The sequence below is a fragment of the Mytilus galloprovincialis genome, chromosome 4 (genome assembly GCF_965363235.1).
Source record: "Mytilus galloprovincialis chromosome 4, xbMytGall1.hap1.1, whole genome shotgun sequence".
In the NCBI taxonomy this organism is placed as follows: domain Eukaryota; kingdom Metazoa; phylum Mollusca; class Bivalvia; order Mytilida; family Mytilidae; genus Mytilus; species Mytilus galloprovincialis.
The window spans coordinates 25940517-25963888 of record NC_134841.1 but is presented as its reverse complement, the minus strand read 5'-3'; the positions used below and the strand labels follow the sequence as shown (position 1 = coordinate 25963888).

The 23372-nt window shown below is 34.3% G+C and overlaps 1 long non-coding RNA gene across 1 annotated transcript; it reads left to right on the top strand.

Moving 5' to 3' along the window:
- Positions 1–1314: 1314 nt before the first annotated feature.
- Positions 1315–23166, top strand: LOC143071716 (uncharacterized). The gene is made up of 3 exons (XR_012976959.1): positions 1315–1737; positions 20290–20656; positions 22604–23166. It is a non-coding gene; the product is annotated as an uncharacterized LOC143071716 (long non-coding RNA).
- The last annotated feature ends 206 nt before the right edge of the window (positions 23167–23372 follow it).

The following is a 23372-nucleotide window of genomic DNA, read 5'->3' as shown; positions in this document are numbered from 1 at the left end:
GCGCCATATTTTTTATATATTTTGAATAGGCAGAAAAAAATATTGAGATCATTCCTTATAAATGAATTCTAAAAAGGAGTATATCATGATAAAAACTTTAATGACGTCGCGGTCACATGACAGAATTTTGTGTCTATGAGCTGATAGAAAAAACACTTTCAGCCAATCAGAAGACGTGTTCAATCTAAAATTAAATTATTGTCAAATACACATGATTCATCAATTATTATATATTGTTTCTGTTTAATTGCATCTCAACTTTTCAGGAGCTTGGCATAATATATAGACACCGTTTATTACTATTGTTGGAGACTGTCTGTTGAATTATATATCTCTTTAATTATTTTGATCATTGGATTGCTGTCTCATTTGATTTATAAATGTTTAAGGATCTGTTAACTAGTTGTTATACCTTGCATAAAGGCGAATTAAGTTTATACCAGGCATGAGTGCAAAATAAATTGATTACAGCCTGGGGAAAAAGACTAAGAAAGAAACATAAATGTAGATATTAATGCCAGTGGGATGTATGCTTATGCTGTTTCTGTAGAAACAAAGTAACATTTTCCAATTGATCAAACTGCGTGTTTACCTAACTAAGATTGTTTACCTGCACTTCAAAACTCGATATTGAATTTACCATACAAATTACGATTCGGTATATATGTGCCCCTTTATTGCATACCCTTTCATAAATCTTTGCCCACTGTAATGCTGAAAAGTTTGAACTGTTAAAAAGAGATTCGTGTTTCTCCACTACTTCAGCAAGACAAGGAGTGGCGAGGTTATAACAAATTTAAGACTACCATATTTGTGTTTGCTTCATGTCGACCACTGTACTTTCTAGCGGTATTCATGCATCAGGTATAAATTAATGAACAGTGCACTAACTTCGTGTCAAATCTCCTCTTGTTGAAAATTATGGTTGATATTTTTGTGCAAACATAAATTATTTTTTTTTCAAAATGGCACATAATACTGTACATAATCATATTGGGGGAAAAAAAATACGCAAAAATCATAAATGTTTTTCATTGTATTAATAGAAACACATTTTTTTCTGACTTTTTTAATGGTAGTTAAGGTATTAAAAGAAACATCACACAATATAAACGATTGTATTATAACAAACCATTGTCATTCTCCTATTGTTGAAAGACAATTCTATTTAATTAGGCTTTCACACGAACTCTATGAGTCTCGGCATCGGTAAAATCAGGATATATATATGATATCATAGTAAAATCTCATATTTATTGACATATCTTCCTTTAAAAGCTGGATCGGAAAATTATTGGTTTGTTTTATAACTGAGCTGTATCTATAGAAGTAGTCACGGTGCAATGGCTGGAAAATTCTGCTTTACCTAGCTAATTAAAAATAGTTGGATTACATAGAACAATACAGATCTTAAAGATGACCTGGAAATATCTTAATTTTGTCATCTCGTGGTATGGTTTGTACTACTATATTTATTGTGCTCCAGTGGTCAGTCAGCACATCATTTCTGATTATTTCTTCAGAATAAACTGTTCTATATCAGATGGCGCAATTTCCCACACTTACAACACAATCGAATGCGCCTCAAAATGTATTTCAGATGATTTATGTGAAGGATTCCAGGCTTATAAAATTAGTTCAACAGTAACATTTTGTGCCTTATTCAATATACGTTCAGCTATATATGTCTCTAATCAAAACGAAAAGACTTACATTAAAACAGAGTTAGTATATCAAGTAAGTATATACAATATGAGAGTTTGTCTACGTAAATTAATATGATTTAAAGAACAAGATCACTTTCTATTTCATATCTAAATATTTAAATATTTTAAAAGATTTTATAAAGATGAAAAAAGAGCACTTTTATTGTTCATATCATTGTCTCTCGTGATACAGACAATAATTCAAAGAGTATCAATTTCAAGATATCAAAGTATAGAAAAATTAGGTATATTTTTTTTTTGCCAATTTACTCTTATTTTCTAGACTCGCAAGTACGATAATTCGGGGGTAAGAAGCAGCTCCGTGTCATGTACAACCAAGTCCGTACTTCCATGGTATAACCAAATGCCATTCATATTGACTAAAGCTAGCGGCAAATGACTTTTCTAACCGCCATCATTTAAAAAGTGTAAGAGAGAGTAGTCTTTGTAAATGATATTTCCTTATTTTTTTTATCAAAACAATTTAGTGACGAACAAAATAACGGTTCATTTGACAATATTACAGGGAGTACAATAACACGAACTTCTTCTCATTCAATTCAGGTTGTACTAAATTTTTTGAGAAATACAATTTTCAAATGTCCTCGAGTCGATGCAAACATTTTGAATAGGGAAGGCATCCGTAACCTATAATACATAACTGTCGTCGAAATTCGATTGGCATATTTTCTTTAAGCATCAATAAATTAGATAAATATAAAATATTAGAATATTGGTTCCAGGAATATTTTAAGCTTGGTAGTTAAAACATCTTGATTACACCCATTGATGATAAAATTATACAAAATACAAGTTAAAGCACTAACAAAAATAATCTTTTTGATGTTCTGATATATAGACTTTGACATCGACAGTAGATTATCACGGTACAGCAAAAGCAATTTGTCCTAACTTCAACTTTCGTTGCGATACGTTACCATTTGTTTTGTTCTAACAATAAAAATGATTAAAGAACGGACTAGAAACAAACAGAATGACCCACGTACAAACAGATATCTTGTTTTCGAAAGAAATCAATCATACTTTGTAAAAAAAAAATGAAACATAAAAATCTCTGAAACTGACATCATCAGGGTGCTTATGTTACATCGATAACATATGTGTTACGTTTGAGAGGACGCGTCTTTCAATAGACAATTAGCATTCTAACTGTGCTCCTCTTGTTTTAGACTTGTTCCTTTATTCATATCACTAGACTTCACATTGGAGATGTTCTACCCCAGGAATTGATTACCTTAGCGTTATTTGGAAACACCTTTCAGATTTTAGGTCCTCACATTAGTGCTCTTCATCTTTGTTTAGCCTTTTTACCTTTTTTGATGCAGGCGACACTGATAAGTGTTTTGTAGACAAACACTCGTCTGGCATATAAAATTGTAATCCTAATTTTTAGGATGAGTTTATTGTAAAGTTATCCTTTCGACAGAGTGGCGGCCGTAAGAATAAGATGTTTCACCGTTATGGAATATTTGTGTCAAAGATAGGCACGAGTATGTTCCAGTTGTAATTATTTTAAAATTCCGTCCCCTTTCCCTCGATTGTGACAATTTCGAACGAGAATGTGTGCTTACCACGAGGAACACTACGGGTGCCACATATGGAGTAGGATCTTTGATATAATATTTGTCTATGGAATGTCATAGCATGCAAATAATTAATAAGCTATCATGATATAATTCAATCACCCATGTAGTTTACGAAACATACAACAAACAGGAGGAAAACAGAAATACGAAAAAGAAAAGAAAAGGAAATATGTGTATATGTTCGTAGATTACTACATCCAGATTATTTGAAGATAAAATAAGGAAGCTATTTTGGTTCATTCATTAAAGTGAAGAAAAAACTTTCTAAAATTTTCTACATTTTGATTTTTGGTCAACATAATCTATATGTTTCTACCAGATACTATAATTTCAAAATAAAGACATGTGGCGAACACTCAAGTCTTAATGATGTTTCTAATCTTTAGAAAGGCACACGAATAATTTGTCTAGGAAACATGAAAAATCAAAATAATCTATATTGCTAAATGCCACAATTTTTTTACATTTGCAATGGAATAAAAAATGTTTAAAATCCATGTACAAAAAACGGATACATTATTAGTAGGACAAATGTAAAAGGAAAACAATTTAAGCCAACTCGGTTGATTTTCACAGCTTATTATAGAAGCATGAATTTTCTATTATAAATATCTTCACGTTCTTTTCCAAATACATTATTTCTCAATTGAAAATTAAAATTAGAAAAAATTAAATATCATTATCTATTGTACAATTTTAATCTTAATACTCAAAAACTGTATTAAACGTAATTTCATGCCTTTTACCTCATTCTATCAGTTGGACCGTTACGAAAACGAAAACTGTTTCCTATTAACATTTGAGTTTTTAAAATGTTACTGACATGCACATAATGTACAAACAACTTGATAGGATAATAAAGACAAAATAGACAAGAAAAATAAATTATCAACTTTTTTAATCAACTATCAGTCATTTGTTTTGTGAAATTTTTAAAGGATTACGTAATATTTCCAAATCAATTTTACTTGTAAGGATTAGTGTTTTATTCGTTGGTTACATGGTATGTTATTCTCTATTTAGTCTAAACTATTCAAGTATAGTGTGTGTTAATATTGAATTAGCGCATCAATTTGATTGGAATACAGATTATATGTGTCCTGCAGTCGCTTACAAGGAACTGAAAACACTTCATTATTCTTAATTTAATTCAAATAATGATTACGTCATCCAATAGAATTCGTTTTGAGAAATTCAAAAGGTATGTATCACTACAACGAAATGCGACCATACCGAATACGTCTTAAAAACAGAAAATAGAACGGAGCGTTTTCAAATCCAAGAGAAGCATGTACCTAGTCAACACTTCTGTGTTGGCATGAATTATCCTTAATATGGTCATAATCATAAATCAAATTAACTATTTACAAGACATTGAATTTTTTAAATACTATAAGGCTTTACCTCAGGACAGTGGCGGATCCAAGGGGGGGGGGGGGGGGGGGGGTTCCGGGGGTTGAAACCCCCCTTTTTTTTGCCGATCAATGCATTTGAATGGGAGCATATAGTTGGAACCCCCCTTTACTCTGTGTTGGGAACCCCCCTTTTTAAAATGGCTGGATCCGCCACTGTCAGGAATAGAATACATTAGCTGTACTTGGCAAAACTTGTAGGAATTTTGGGTCCTCCATGCTATTAAACTTCGTACTTTATTTGGCCTTTAACACTGTTTGATTCGAGCGTCACTGATGAGTCTGGTGCAAATACAAAATTTCAATCCTGGTATCTATGATGAGTTTACGGAAGCGTATTAGCGCCACACATTTTTTTTAAATTTTTCTTCCTATGTTTGCGTTAAACGCAAACCTTTGCGTTATATAACGCAAACCTTTGCGATATAACGCAAACCTTTTGCGTTACAACGCAAACCTTATAACGCAAACCTTTGCGTTGTAACGCAAACCTTTGCGATATAACGCAAACCTTTGCGTTAAACGCAAAAAAAAAAAAAACGTTAAACGCAAACATTTGCGTTATAACGCAAAAAAATTATAACGTAAACATTTGTTTTATCTTATTTCTTTTTCAAGATCCAAAGGAAACCGTAGTTATTAATGGAGGAGGCTGTATATATTAAAATTTATCACCTTTGTAGTACTTGCAAAGTAAAATGCTTGAATAATTAGATCATATCAATGACTAATAATGAGCAGAATAATATAAGAAGATGTGGTATGAGTGCTAATAAGAAAACTCTCCATCTAAGTCACTATTCGTAAAAGTAAACCATCATCGGCCGAATTACGGTCTTCAACACGGAGCATTGGCTCACACTGAACACAAACTATAAAGGTCCCCAAACGATATCCATGTTTCTACTAGTATATATATTACAAAGAAAATTGAGTAAATTGAGGTTATACCTAAGAAAAAAATCAACCCTGGTAATATAGCTATAACCGAATATAAATATACTTCCAAAGTTAGCTCTCGTTTGAGAACTGTGTAAAGTAGGTTAGATTCAAACAAGCTACCCTTTGGCAATAAATGTATAGAATGAAGATGTTTTATTAATAAAATTATTGGTTTTCTCTATTTAAATTGCTACCCAAGCATCTTAAAAATACTTCATTATATTGAAGTGAAAATTCAATGACTTTCTATCAAAGAATCTTGATCATATTCTGAGATTTAAAAAAAAATGTTTCCTTATTAATAATTCATTTTAAAGCAGAAAGATCATTTTGTCTATTTGACTTGGAGGTTGGTTTCACAATTGTAGGACATTATTTTTGATCTTTCAATTTTAATATGACTATATACTAAACTATATCTATTTTCTTGTTAAATTATATACTTTTCTGATGCACAAATCAGTCTTAATTTATGTATAATTGCACTTCAATTATTCCATTATTCCTATGCATATTTATTATAATGATTTGGCCTTGTATGTATGTTTCTTTTTTTATCTACTAGTAAATCACATCCGAAATGAATGACAGACGGACATATATACAAAACTTAATGAATAATTGAAATCAAGATATTTGCGTTATAACGCAAATGTTTGCGTTATATCGCAAATGTTTGCGTTGTAACGCAAAGGTTTGCGTTAAACGCTAAAGGTTTGCGTTTAACGCAAAGGTTTGCGTTATATCGCAAAGGTTTGCGTTATATTGCAAAGGTTTGCGTTACAACGCAAAGGTTTGCGTTAAACGCAAAGGTTGGCGTTATATCGCAAAGGTTTGTGTTATATCGCAAAGGTTTGCGTTTAACGCAAACATAGGAAGAAAAATAAAAAAAAAAAATGTGTGGCGCTAATACGCTTCCGTATGAGTTTATTAAACTAGACTCTATTATGGTAAAGGTATAAAAACAATTCAACACTACCAAAATACCATCTTAAATATGGATCTACTTGTATCATCTGTCAATGAGACCACAGTTCCATCACTTGTCAATGAGACCACAATACCATCACTTGTCAATGAGACCACAGTACCATCGCCTGTCAATGAGACCAAAGTACCATCACCTGTCAATTAGACCACAGTTCCATCACTTGTCAATGAGACCAAACTATCATCGCCTATCAATGAGACCACAGTTCCATCTTACATATGGATTGACTAGCATCACCTGTCAATGAGACCACAGTACCATCACCTGTCAATGAGACCACAGTACCATCACTTGTCAATGAAACCACAATACCATCACTTGTCAATGAGACCACAGTACCATCGCCTGTCAATGAGATCACAGTACCATCACTTGTCAATGAGACCACAGTACTATCATTTGTCAATGAGACCACAGTACCATCACTTGTCAATGAGACCACAGTACCATCATCTGTTAATGAGACCACAGTACCATAACCTGTCAATAAGACCACAGTACCATCATTTGTCAATGAGACCATAGTACCAATTTAAATATGGATCGACTTGTACAACTGTCAATGAGACCACAGTTCCATCTTACATATAGATTGACGAGCATCACTTGTCAATGAGGCCACAGTACCATCATTTGTCAATGAGCCCACAGTACCATCACCTGTCAATGAGACCACAGTACCATCACATGTCAACTAGACCACAGTACCATCATCTGTCAATGAGACCACAGTACCATCACCTGTCAATGAGACCACAGTACCATCACCTGTCAATTAGACCACAGTACAATCATTTGTCAATGAGACTACAGTACCATCGCCTGTCAATGAGACCACAGTACCATCATCTGTTAATTAGACCACAGCACCATCACCTGTCAATGAGACCATAGTACCAATTTAAATATGGATCGACTTGCATCAACTGTCAATGAGACCACAGTTCCATCACCTGTCAATGAGACCACAGTACCATCACTTGTCAATGAGACCACAGTACCGTCATTTGTCAATGAAACCATAGTACCAATTTAGATATGGATCGACTTGCATCAACTGTCAATGAGACCACAGTTCCATCTTACATATAGATTGACGAGTATCACTTGTCAATGAGATCACAGTACCATCACTTGTCAATGAGACCACAGTACCATCTCCTGTCAATGAGACCACAGTACCATCATCTGTCAATGAGACCACAGTACCATCACCTGTCAATGAGACCACAGTACAATAATTTGTCAATGAGACAACAGTACCATCGCCTGTCAATGAGACCACAGTACCATCACCTGTCAATGAGACCACAGTACCATCATCTGTCAATGAGACCACAGTACCATCACTTGTTAATGATACCACAGTACCATCACCTGTCAATGAGACCACAGTACCATCACATGTCAATGAGACCACAGTACCATCATCTGTCAATGAGACCACAGTATCATCACCTGTCAATGAGACCACAGTACCATCACATGTCAATGAGACCACAGTACAATCATTTGTCAATGAGACTACAGTACCATCGCCTGTCAATGAGACTACAGTACCATCGCCTGTCAATGAGGCCACAGTACCATCATCTGTCAATGAGACCACAGTACCATCACCTGTCAATGAGACCACAATACCATCTTGAATATGATTGACTAGCATCACCTGTAAGGGAGACCACAGTACCATCACCTGTCAATGAGACCACAGTACCATTTTAAATATGGATCGACTAGCGTCACATGTCAATGAGACCACAGTACCATCTTACAATGGATTGACTAGCATCACATGTCGGTGAGACCACAACACAATCTCTAACATTAATTGACTAGCACTACCTGTCAGTGAGACCACAATACCATCTTGAACATGGATTGACTAGCATCACATGTCGGTGAGACCACAATACCATCTTGAACATGGATTGATTAGCATCACATGTCGGTGAGACCACAATACCATCTTGAATTGGATTGACTAGCATCATCTGTAAGTGAGACCACAATACCATCTTAAATATGGATTGACTTGTATCACCTATCGGTGAACCCACAATAACATCTTAATAAATTGAGAATGAAAATGGAGAAATGTGTCAAAGGGACACAACAACCCAATCAAAGAGCAGAAAAAAGCCGAAACATTAATTGACTACCTCTCAGTGAAACCATAATACCTAGATCCACCTTTCATTGAGACCCCAATATTATTTTACATTTAGATTGGCTAGCATCATTTTTCAGTGAGACGACAATACTTTCATAAATAGGATTTGACTAACATCTTCTTTCAGTGAGACCCCATATTCCCAATTTCCATTCTCATTTTTATCAACATCACAGATGATTTGGACAATACACGAAGTTCAACGGGAATAACATGAAAATAAGAAAAAATAAATGCAGATGAGCAAGATAACTTAAGTTGTATCAATGTACGATTTTCAACAGAGAATACGTCAAACTAATTAAAGCTTATAACATGCTAACTCACATCTACCAGAAATTGATGTATGGTTCTCCGGAAGGAAATGTTTAGAATGAACCGAGTTGGCTAAGCAACTGACATCTACACCAAACTATACATGCATAATTATAGACAATGGAAATCATGAATTTGTCTTTCGACATATCGGAGTGATGATAAATATTTGAATAAGTACATATCTGGAACCTATTATAGCTCAGTCAAAATATGTCAAATCGATCATATGTGGGTTCCAAATTGATTTACACTAATGAGTGTTGATGCGTTGCAGACAAAAAGGCCAGCATAACTTAACTCAAATATCTTTCACTTAATCTAAATTTAATCAAGTATGTCAGTATCACTATATTTGAGTAAAATCAATTTAATTTTTAAAACCTTGTTAGTAAAGATAAAAAATTATAAATCACCAAAATGGGAACTTTAGCAGTATTTATTCATTTTACATTGATCATTTGTTGATGTGTCGTTGGTTTACTGGTAACTCAAAAATGAATTTTTCATGTTTATTGTGCAAGTTTCTGATCAGCTTTCATTATTTTTCGTCCATTCCCTATGAATAAAAAACATTTGTTTTCTATTTCTATTTTTAATTTTCTAGTTAAAAGAAACAGGTTAAACCATAAAATGTAATTTTGTCACATAAAAATCGCAAAATGGATTAAATCCTTGGTATATTACTTAGTTCGCCCCTTTGTTTTGTAGGGTTATATAGTCTGTGTGATATATTCTTGGACTAATGTTTGTTTTTCAACGTTATTTCTGTTTTGTCTTGTCTTTTTTTTTTTTTATCTATATGTTGTTTGCTTGCCCCTTCTTTTTTATTGGCATCTTGTCTTCCTTTTTTCATATTTTTGTTTTTCTGCAATAGTCACTTATTATGAGCTTCTAAGTAAGACTGAAATGAAACTATATTTTTTTTAAACCTCAAGTCTGCTATATAGATTATGTCCGCTCAAAAATAATTCAAATATTTGTGACTATGCTATCCCATCAAACTTTGAATAAAGGATACAACAGATACAGTCAAGTCTACTTCATATCTAGACTTTCATTTAGATTAACAACTTATGGACAGATGAGACCAAAAGTAGGAGATAAATTGCTTTCCAATTGTGAAGTTTCCATTTCTACGTAGCAAAATTCCAGCAGCGCCTGCCTATGGAGTATGTGTTCCCCATTTGAAACGAGATTCCTCTCAAGATTCTCTTAATAGTGGATATCTGTGCACAAGGAATCTTTGGAATTAAGAATTCCTAGTAAAGTTGGATCTATGCTACAGCAGTTTTACTGATGTCATCGTGGTCGGACAAATTTTTCACATCAAAATGGACTGTGCAACCACACATTTTAAGTTATATGTAGCCTAATAATTACATTAGATGTATGTTTCACTATAATACGTTATCCTGATTGGCTAACTGCACATCACGTGTTATTCCTTAAGCAATTGCATTACTCAATAATAACAATAGATGTATGTTTCATTATAATATTTTATTCTGATTGGCTAACTGCACATCACGTGTTATTACGTAAGCAGTTGCATTGCTCAATACAACTTTTCACTCATGATAACACGTGCTCCAACAATAAAGTGCACATGTGAATTAAATAATTAAATATATAAAATTCGAATTTTCATGCTCATAGCTAAAAAATGTAATTATAAGTATTGAATGCTTCTTTTTGTAACTTTATAGGGGTGTAAAAGCGTTGACCGTGCGTACATTTTTAGAATGAAGCGAGGATCATTCAAAATGTACTTCGGTAAACGCTTTCAAACCCCAATGAAGTAACAAAAAGAAGCATTCAATTCTTAAATGCTATTGCTTAACGTAAGTACAATTCTTTACATACATGTTATTAGTTGGATTCGTATGATTTCGTGTAGGATTTTATCTAGTAGATTTATAATCCTTTTTGATTTCCGAAATTAAGAGGCCAAAAAAGTGTAACTTTATGATACTTAATCCTTTATACTTACAACTTCGTGTGTGGCGTTTTATGCCCACAATGTTATATAACAACTTTAGAAAAAAAAACCCACTGTTTAAGACTTTTTCACACTTAATCCTTTGGATGTTGGATGTGTTATAACTGATAAATTAGTTATAGATCCATGATTTTTTAATAGTTTTTTTTTTTGCTTTGAACTAGCTTTCAGTACTTGCGATTACTCACAGATCTTTGTTTAGAGTCTGTTTGTTTTTTTGATGTACAAGTACCCTCCCACGTTCGCTTTTTTGTGTAAAAAATATTTGTATTTGCATTCACATGATGATTGAAGCCTTTTCAACTGATTTTTAAGTCTTATGTTGTTCCATTACACCACTGTCACAGGTTAGGGGAGGATTGGACACCAGGTAACATGTTTATCGTTGACACATCCTGTATTTGCCTAGGCCTGACACAAATTAGAAGCCTGCAATTCAGTGGTTGTGTTTTTCGTTTGGTTTTTTTTTTTTTTTTTTTTTTGCCCCAAAATAAGGCCATTAGTTGACTTGTTTGAATTGTGTTACATTTGTCCTTTCGGCGCCTTTTATAGCAGACTATGTGATATGAGCATTAAGGAGAGTCTCTTTACACTCGTATCACATTATTTTTTTATTATATATATGTTCAGGACGAGAAAAAATATAGATACAGTAGGTAAGTCTTGCATCAGAGGCCGTCCTGGATGAAGGTCGAAAAAATTTGGACTGCCACGGGAATGGCAGATTGGATAGGGACAAACTTTTGTCTTTGTCACATGCCGTTTATGGACCCCTCAAAGAGTTGTTACAAGGATTATTAACGTACAAAAAAGCACAGAATTCTCTCTACACGAGGCATCTGATTGAAAAAAGGTTCCCATTCTGACCGAACGTGGATGCGTATTTGTGCATCCCGGACAGCAAAACGGACGCCCCACTTTGGCCATTGTTTAGGTGGAGGTAGACCAATGGAGACCATTTTTCCAATACTGAGACACTCTTGGGGGTCTTGAAATTTGGTGTTTATACACTTGTTGTTTATCATCTGATCCGACTCATACAAGGTATGGGCTTAGCTAGCTATAGAACCAGCTTTAGTCTACCAGTTTTTTACATTAGGAAATGCTTGTGCCAAATCAAGAATATGACAGTTGTTATAAATTTGTTTGGTGTGTTAGAGATTTTGATTTTTTTTTGTTTGTTTAAGGAATGTCCGTTCTCAATTTTACTTGTATTTCATCTCTTAAAGCTACCAAATTTCCGCCCTCTTTCTCATTTTTCATGCTACTGACTAAATAGTTACCATTAAAACGTTTAATCCCGCCGCAAATGTTTGAGTCTGTCCTTAGGCAGGAATCTGATGTACAATAGTTGTCGTTTGTTTATGTAATTTATACGTGTTTCTCGTTTCTCGTTTATATATATATATATATATATATATATATATATAGATTCAACCGTTGGTTTTCCAGTTTGAATGGTTTTACACTAGTAATTTTGGGGCCCTTTATACTTTATAGCTTGTTGTTCGGTGAGAGCCAATGCAAGGCTCCGTGTTGAAGGCCGTACATTGACCTATAATGGTTTACTTTTTTAAATTGTTATTTGGATGGAGAGTTGTCTCATTGGCACTCACACGACATCTTCCTATATCTATCTATATAGAAATATAGAATTGGAAGCCTGATCAATATTTTCACCTATATAATTTTAAGTCTTCGAAGAACATTTCTGATTAAAATATGTTAAACTTTTAATTACCAGAGACATTTATTTCATACCAAACATGATCGAATTAGTTAGAAATAAAATCAGTTACGGATATCAATATTTCAAGATACGGATATCATTAAAAATTTATTTACTTCAGTTACCCATATCAACACGATATTTTAGATGGCTGTTTTCTCCATTTAGCGGTCGAATTATGAATAAAACACTTAGTATTTCAGTTTCAAATTTAGTTATACGTTACAAAAGACACGAAATACCAAAGAACAATACATTACTATTACAAAATTGACAAAAGAAATATTGACCAGAAACATCCTTCGCCATCTTTGGATATACGTAACTGCAGTTACGGAGATCACATTTACCCCAATACATCATAGTTTTGTCTTTTAACTTTATTTTATTAAAACATTTAATTCAGCAATGACTTCCGCTTTAATTGAAAAGTGAAAAAAACCGCGAAAAAACACGATATATATTATGTCCGATGCTATCTTTTCTTTCCATTACTATATTGTATTGGTTACTTTTGAAATCCACCGGATGAGAATATCTATTACTAATTGCATGATGTATCAAAGAAAACTAGCAAAATAAAAGTTAATCGATTTAGCTGCGTACTAATTTGATCGAAAGTATACATTTCAATTTAAGTCATTTTATGTTTAATATTATGCAATTCAATGTATTGCAGTTTTACTTTATTATACGTTTGTATATTTAGTACTACAATGGAAATCAATTAATGGACAATTTCATTTTGGTTTTATTCCTTTATATTTCGTTTTTAAAAAGCATGAGCACAGATAAATTAAACATGCCGATGATTGGTCGTCTTTGTATCGAGGACGCATAAAAAGAGACGTGGGAAATAAGTCAAGGTCAAACCAACCTGCCAATGCTTTATTAACGTAGAACAGTATAAAACAATGTTCCATGTGTCGCATGATCAGCTTTATTCCTTATTTGTAGAGAAAATGGTGTATAGCTTCGGTTCATACATTAATCTGTATATATATATATATAAGGGAACTACCAATCGATTTTCATGAGGGTGCGCGAACGAAATGTCGATTGTCAACTGTTTTAAGGCAAGCTTTTCTTTTATCTTCCAGTGGCGTAGCCAGGGTTGAAATGATGTGGATGTCTCGGCGCCAAGCGGAGCGAGGCGAAATTTTTTTTGGACCTTTTTATGCAGAAAATTACTTTTTATTTAAGCACATATACTCCCACAGAATCCGACACTAGTAAGATTTTTGTTTAAATTCAAAATTCCCACCAATACATATATTTATATTTTTAACCAAATGTTATTGTTTCCTCGAAACTACCATCATTCAATTCATAAATATTTGATGTAAAGTTTCCCACCCCAGTGGCGGATCCAGAAATTATGGGCCCGCTCCGGTCATGCTTCAGTGATTCCCTATATAAGCAACCAAATTTTTCGCAGAAAAGGGGAGACCCGGGCCGCCTTGCCCCCCCCCCCTCCCCCCTAATTCCGCCTCTGCACCCAATCTTAAAGTTATATTTGACATATAGGAACTGAAGTGACTTCTCTTTCCAGGAATTTGAGTCTACAACCTTGGATTTTTGATTTTTTTATTACTGAGCTAAACGCGTTGCAGGAGACATAGAAATACCGGGCGTCCGATCGTCCGGTCTTGTTAGCACTCTTATGTGTACAATTCTTGTCAGATTAAGTGAAACTCATATCATAAGCAATGTCTTTGACAATTTGGAAAATAAGTCGTGATCAAATATTTTTAACCAGTTATGATCATTTGAAATATAAATTGTAATGGAAATCCCATTTCATTTGCTGTGAAGCTTATTGAAAAGAAAAAAAGAAAGAAATAAAAAGTGCTTTTTTAGTTATTCCCTAGCTTGTTCCTTGTCCTTTAATAGTTAAAATATGACATGAAATGTGCTTGGCGGGGAAAATTGGATCATTGTTCTTTACTGATTGAATTAAAATTAGTATTTAACCCTAGATAGAAACGGGAATTCGTTAGCCTAGGACTTAACACGATCTATTACAAATTGATTTTTTCATCACGTCGTTTACCATGTCGCAAGAAACGTTACGATATCAGGATATGGTGTTTTAGTTGTTAGTTGCTATAGTCAAATGAGAAGTCATCACTCCACTAGGTTCAATTTCAGATGAAACATGTCCACGGGTCTGCGTATCAGTCCTCTCCGCTTGCCTAAGCCGATGACGTAGACTTTTTTTACGACCAAAAGTTAACTTGAAACACTATTCTGCGATTCAACTATCTTGTTTACATAAACGATATTATCCTTAATGAAAGACCAGGCATAGTGCTTCGAAAATGACTGCTCATATCCTCAGCCTTGTTATATTTGGATACTTCCGAGTTAAACTGCTGCTATTTTTTTCTTTTGTCAAAATGATGTGGATGCTTGAGCATCTGAGCATACATGCAAGCTACGCCACTGTCTTCAGTATTATTCGAAGATCTTTACCAAATAAAAATCATATTTATCAATCATATAAAATATATGCATGTATATTATATATAAATGTATAACTACGTGTTATCCAATTGAGAATGTCTGTCGAGTTATAAAGTTCAAGTTGTCAAATTTTAAAAAAAACAAATTTGATTTGCGGTAAGTAACATTATCATTCTTTACGACAGGCAGCATAGCTGATCTGAAAGGTACACCATTCACCAGCCACTTCACAACATGTACTGTCTTAATACAGGTCTGAAAGGTACACCATCTACTTGCCACTTAAGCTAGGTTCTCACTGCCGGTCAGATTAACTCGATTATCCCGACTGTCCAAAATTCCACGACTAAGCTCAACCAAATTCTTGATCGGACCTTTTAACGACTTCTACCCGACCACCATCCGACTGTACACGACCTTAACTCGACCATTCACGAATCATTAATGACTTCAACATAACTTCATCCCGACAACAAAATGAATACTTATTCGATAATTCCGATCAATTAACGATCTTTACTCGACTATCTAGACCACATCAACTATTCACGATCTCAACCTGATCTTGACCAGACCAGTGCGACCAGATCGTATATGGGTCGCAAGGATAATCTCAAATTGGTCGGGTATGCACATTTTTTTCCGAAATTTTTATTCCCCGCCGCTTCGGAGTTGACATTAAGTGTTACCCTTGTCCGTACGCACGTCCCAACATTATTAGTTTCCGCTCTCTAATTTTATTTTGCTTCCACCAAATTTTATGAAACGCCGTATACACAATGCTTATTACCATAAAACACAATACAAATACGAATTTGGTTGGCCGTTCTTGCGTAATGACCCTGTATAATGTTATATATGCTAGCTGGACACACTCTCCGTTTATTTGGTTATATTCAGTAGAAGGTCCGAGTAAAATCATACATTTAAAATAGAAATAAAGCAGTTGGATTTGTAGACAAGGTGTTAAAAGAGCTCAGAGGGACAGGTTAATAGCTGTGACGGAGCTTGAAGAGTGCATAGAAAATGATGTAGACAGCAACGGGCGCCGAGAAATCTAGGCGAGGCAGTGGCTGACACGATGACCACTGTGTGGGCAGTATGAGAGACTTGCACTAACTCAACAAAGAGGAACCCAGTGCTTATAAAAACTTGCTCATAGTGGACACTGATATGTAATGGTAGTTGTATAGCTCTTTTTTTGGGAAATGACACCACAAAATGAGATTTGACTCTGGATAGACAGCAATATACATAAACTTCACCACTCCTTGTTCTTTCTATCTTACATATAAAGCGTACCGTTTGTGTCATATATTGTGCATAAGTATGTAATCAGTATTTTTCATAGATTTGATATCCAGTAGTTGAAGGGTTAAAGATATTCATTTTCTATTTGCTGTATGGCAACAACCTGCATGCATGTGCTAAAAAGTATTGCAAAAGAGGGCAAAGATGTCACATATTTCCGCAAAATTTCACCCAAAGTAGAAGTTCAATCCCCTGGAGTGATGCCTTTTCTGAAACTGTTTACAACTTTACATATATCTATCAAGTTATCCAGAGTGCATTTTTTTCACCAAAGTTTGGTAAACGGTGTGTGCCGTTTGTTATAGTTTGTTAAACGTTACAGAAGCAGAAACAAATGCATCGTTTAATTCAGAGTTTGCTGACCCTGTTTGAATTGTCAAAAACGCATGCACATAGCAATACGTAACCCAACAAAACCTCGGAAGATATCAGGTGTTCCAGAAGGGAAGAAAATCCTGCAATTTTGGCACCGGCGGATTTTTCAATAATAATGAAATCAATGTTATTGCACAATTACTTTATATTTGAAAAATCCGCCTGTGCCAAAATTGCAGAATTTTCTTCCCTTCCGGAACACCTGATGTTTTCGTTTTTTGCTATTGCTGTTATCGACCTTTTAGTTTGATTGGTCCTTTGGTGTCTTTTGCCTCTCTTTTAAAATGTTACCTCTCCTTGCAAAAGTTAAGACACGAACTGTATACATGGAGGAATTTTTGTACAATAAAAAAAACGTTGCCAATATATTTCTGCGGAAGCAGAGTTATGAGAGTTAATCAGATCTGCACACACTTTCAGAGAATCGTGTAGAAGTCATGTGTTCTCGTGTATGGCCCAGTAGAGATCGAAGAGTGGTCGAATGTGGTCGCGAACGGATCGGGTATTGATCGAATTGGTCTGGGATAAAATAAAGATAGAAGTCGCAGTGATCTGGAAGCGATCGGGCATTGGTCGAGTTAATATGGAAATGATCGGACGTTATTCGAGCAAAGGTCGAAATGATCGAGTACTGATCGGTAAAATTGTTGTATTCCGACCAAACTCGATCTCTTCACGATCCTTTCCCGATCAATTCGACCGTTACTCGACGAATTCTCGATCTCTTCTCGAGTGAATTGCTTCTCGATCCTTATTCAAATGTTTTTGACATGTCAAAAACTTTCGGGTAGAAAGTCAGATCGATGAAGAGCAAGGTAGACTATCCCGAGCATGCTTGTCGATTGAGTCAGACCAGTCTCCCGATCACGTAATTTGTCTTGATCGGACTTGATCGAGTTAATCTGATCGGCAGTGTGAACCTACCTTAAACATCACGTACTGTGTTAAATCCTAGATAAAGCCGACGATAAAAGGCACTACTCGACCAATAAAAATAATTTTATACAATCTCGTTAGTCGAGTGGTCTAGGTCATAATGCTGTCGGTGTTGCCACGATCTCATTTAGGCAAGGGTTCGAATACCAAATTTGCAGATCTAATATTGTTTAGGTGAATTTGAGCATAATTTTTTATAGCTATAATAGATGATGTTTTATCTCCTAGTACTAGGAATGAAGATATCAACAAATATCCACAGCGTTAACCGACTCCTTATACGGAAAGACGGTTACGGAAAGAAGTGTCTACATCGATGCTGTTGAAAACGATTATGACGTTTCTAAAGTCGTTCAACACTGTTTGGTGCCCGCTTTTTGTATTGTCAGTTAATCATCAACTCCTTTTACAAATAAAATTCCATTCTATAAAGTTTCATTTCATCATTTCTCATAATAGCAGAATGTGGAAACATTCAATGGAAATATTTTCTATTCAAACATTGTATTTACATTCAGTCAATATAACACTCGATTTTTATTTCCGCTAATAAATGCCAACCAACATGAACATTTCTGGCTGAAAACTTGATAAAAAGCCTTTTATTTCTGGGATATATCTCAATGAATGAAAAAAAAGAGGAACGGAAAGATAAAAAATATTTTTTAGCCTAAATGGTTTACTTGAAAATAGGAAACTACACCTGTATACTTTTAGATTTCTGATTCCGGACGGAATTTAACACAAAGCAGTGGCGTAGCTTGCATGTATGCTCAGATGCTCAAGCATCCACATCATTTTGACAGGGGAAAATATAAATAAAGATATGTTCGCAGCAGTTAAACTCGGAGGTATCCGTATGTAACAAGGGTTAGGATATGAGGATAACATCCAATTATTTCCGATGAAGTATGCGTGGTCTTTTATTAAGGATAATTTAGTTCATGTAATAAAACAAGATGGATAAATCGCAGAAAAGTGTTTTCGATTTTTTTTTTTCGTAAAAAGATTACGTCGTCGGCTACGGCAAGTGCAGAGGACGATGCACAGATCCTCGGACATCTTTCATCTGAAATTGAGCCTAGCGGAGCGATGTCTGCTACAACTCATTAACAACATAACTGACAACTAAACCACCATATCCTGATATCGTTTCCGGTGACATGAAAGACGACGTGAAAAAAAAAACTAATCTATAATAGAGTGTGATCATTCCTAGGCTTATCGGTAAATTCCAGTTTCTATCTAGGTCCACATATTAATTTTATTTTCAATAAAAGAACAAAGTTCATATGTCCCCTGCATTGCACATATTTTATTTAACCAAGGAACAAGGGCAATAACTAATAAAAAATAATGTTTTTCCTTTTCCTTTTCCTTTTATTTTTAACGGAGAAATAAAAGCTTCAGAGAAAATGCAATGGGATTTCAGTTATAATTTATATTGCAAAAGCTTAGGACTTATTTTCGAAATTGTCATTGCTGATGATATAAAAATCTGGCAAGAATTGTACACATGAGAGTGCAAACAAGACCGGATGGACGGACACCAGGAATTTCGATGATGTCCCCTGCTACGCGTTAATGCATGGGATCACTTCAGTTCATATATTCCGAAGTCCCGCTGTGATGGGGCCGTTTTTTGAGAAATGCTAGGACACTTCAGTTCCTTTATACAGAAGTGCCGCGGTGATGGGACCGTTTATGAGATGTCAAATATAAGATTGGTGGGAAACTTTTACATCAAATAAATAAATTATGAATTACATTCAATTTCGAGAATTTCGAGAAAACATTAAAATTTTGTTTGAAATATAATTATTGGTGGGTATTTTGAAATTAAACAAAAATCTAACCAGTGTCGGATTCTAGGGGAGTACATGTGCTTACAGGAACAATGTCTGAAAAAAAAATATAATTTTCTGCATTAAATACTCCCAAAAAAAGTTCGCCGACTCGCTGCGCTCGGTGAAGGCATCCACATCATTTCAACCCTGGCTACGCCACTGACTTTCGTCAAAGTTTCGTTGCCTTCAATGAAAGGAATGATCACTCAGTAATGTCTTACGCAAACTCAATCAAAAACATGTATCGACGCAGGTCAACCCTGGTTTTGGTCAACAGCTTCTAAAGATTCCTCGTTCATCTATCAAATAGCATTCAAAATAAATATATGCTTAGCACATACTCTAGAGTAACGCGATATAATATACGATGGTTACTTTTCGACTTATTCTACATTAATGAAACCCGTCAATTATATTTAAAACTAACTATGCTCTATTTTAAAAAAAGCTTAAAGAAAATATCTTCTTTCTTTCTAGTTTGATAAATGTAACACAATACCAGAAACGACACACGAAGGAGCAGTCTCCGTTGAAACAACACCAAACACTATGGTTCAAAGTTCTAGTAGTTCTTATGAAACAACACAAGAAACTTCACCAAAAGCAACCACCGTTTCCACGACAACGATCATTAGTTATACCTGTTCTGTAGATGCAGCAATATATAGAATCAGTAATGGCGAAATATGGTTATTCTTTGACAAATATATTCAAATATATACTTCTGTAAATGATTTGACAACCTTCAATTTTCGGAGAGAAGATTTGACAAACATATTTACGGATGCACCTTCGAAGGTTGATGCTGGTTATTCTGATGGAACTAATACAATGCTTGTAAAAGGTAAGATATAGGAAACACTTCACAAAGCAAATGTAACTTAACAACTTTTCATTCTCTGTATAACACCGTATAAATATAACTATTAAGACCACTGGGTCGATGCCACTGCTGGTGGACGTTTCGTCCCCGAGGGTATCACCAGCCCAGAAGTCAGCACTTCGCTGTTAACATGAATATCAATTATATGGTAATTTAAAAAAATTTCCTGTTGACAAAATTTTAAATTTTTCGAAAAACTAAGGATTTTCTCATCCCATGTACTTGTTTTGCTATATAACTATTTTGATCTGAGCGTCACTGATGTGTCTTATGTAGACGAAAAGCGCGTCTGGCGTATTAAATTATAATCCAGGGGTGGTGTTCTCGAAAGTATCCTAAGATTCGTCCTAAGGCACATCTTAGACCAATTTTAGGATGGATTTAGGGTCAGTTTAGGACACTCTTAAGTTGTCTCTCGAAGCTATCTCAGACTAATCTTATGATAGGACGTCCTAAACATATCCAAACTATGGTTGAACCAAAATAACCTTTGAGTTAACTTACTCATATTTACTATTATATATTGATTGATCTTAGTTTTTATGCTTTATACATGCTGCATGGTCATATTTGTCTATGAGTGTTTTAATTACATGTATATTTTAACATTCTACAAATTGTCTTTTTTTTATATTATGATTATGTATTTTAGAAATCTCTATTTTTGTCTTATTAATGTGCCATGTATGTTATTGTTTCAAAGACATTCTATAATGAAACCATTAACTAAAATGTATATATAATTGTAAATAATATAGTATAGACGCACCATATCTTCTACCCTGATGACTGGTGCCCCCGATGTAAAGGGGTAGTTTTCTAAATAATATATATATATATACATCCTAAGTCGAAATATTAAATCGTTAAAGTAATTTTTTGTTTTGATAAAACATTTATTAATGACGAAACTATTTAATAAAATTGTTTACGAATTTTATAATAACATGTACAGAATTAATACACAGTTACAAAAGTAATTATATCAAAAAGGATTCTTATTTAAACTGGAAAACAATTTCTTTTGGAATGAGAATTAAATTTGTAGTGTAATCGAATCGTGAAACACGAGGTTCAAAGTATAAATCATGCACAATTTCTTTATATACGAGTTAATAACCGATGATGCGTTTCATTCATGTTCACTTTCACGAAAAATAATGAGCAAAAAGCGAAATTCAAACTTTATTATGCTAGGATGAAGATAGGATGATCTTAAGACACCTTATTGGGTGTCTTAAAGTTAGGACGAAAAATGAGATATATCACAAGTTAAGAGAGCTTCGAGAACACGACTTAGGACAAAGTCTTGTCATAAGATAGACTTAGGACACGTCCTGATCCTAAGATAGCTTCGAGAACACCACCCCTGGTACCTCTGATAACTATATAAAGCCCCTAATATCAGAATTTTAAATAGAATTGTACAGCATTGTTTTCAACTAAATGTTGGCGAGAGATTTAGAAAAAAAACAATACATGTATTGGACTCGGAAACAGGGTAAAGCGTCTTACAACTAATTAAAAGAATCGAGAAGAAAGGTCTTGTCTATTTGAGAAAAAATTTATGGCCGAAACGTCTTAAAAATTGGTTTATTACTTCAATAAAAATGTAATATTCATGACACTTTTATTCTTAATGATTCCCGCAGAATATGCTGACTCTAGAAATCAAACACAAATTAAAACAGAAAATTTGCATGTAAACACCAAACACATATGATTGACATTTTAGCTGTTAAAGTATTTTTTATTTTGAGCAATTATTAGTCGTGGATCTAAACCTGTCACGGAACACATAGGTTAAAATTAACGTATTTCTTAACAAAGTTCAATAAGTTAAAATCATATCCTGAGAATGAGATAACTTCTAGGTTTTATTCTTCATATTTTTTTTTACCATTTCAGACCAGATGATCTACACCTATAGTTCTTTGATTCAAAGTTCTTCTATAAGTAATATATCACTAGATAGTAATTTTGGACTGACAATGCCACAGACAGACATAGATGCTATTATCGTTAACGGTGTTGGTGACATATTTATATTTTCTGGTGATACTGTTTACCGTGTACAAAGTAGTTCTCTTTCATCATTTCCTATTGACAATAACGGTAATAAGAATTACTACAAAGCTTCAAATCATGCGCTGAGGCCTACAACAATCACTGCTGGAACAAAAGTGGATTCTACCACACATTATATATTTAATGGTAACGATATTTATGTATTTACAGAAGATAACAAAAGCTGGACCAACATTGGTAGCATTTTGTGTAATTTATAACGGTTATTAGTTTACTGTTATACTGTTGGTCCATTGTTACTTAACTTCTGCTGTCATGCACATGTATTACTTTACTGTTACCATCATGCACATATGTTACTTATCTGTTGCCGTCATGCACATGTGATAGTGTACTGTTACCGTCCGAAGATGCACATGTATTACTTCATTATTACCGTCATGCACATGTGTTACTTTACTGTTACCATCATGCACATATGTTACTTATATGTTGCCGTCATGCACATGTCAAAGTGTTCTGTTTCCGTCCGAAGATGCACATGTATTACTTCATTATTACCGTCATGCACATGTGAAAGTGTTCTGTTTCCGTCTGAAGATGAACTAAAATACATGTACATGAAACGAACTGTTGAATTGACAACAAA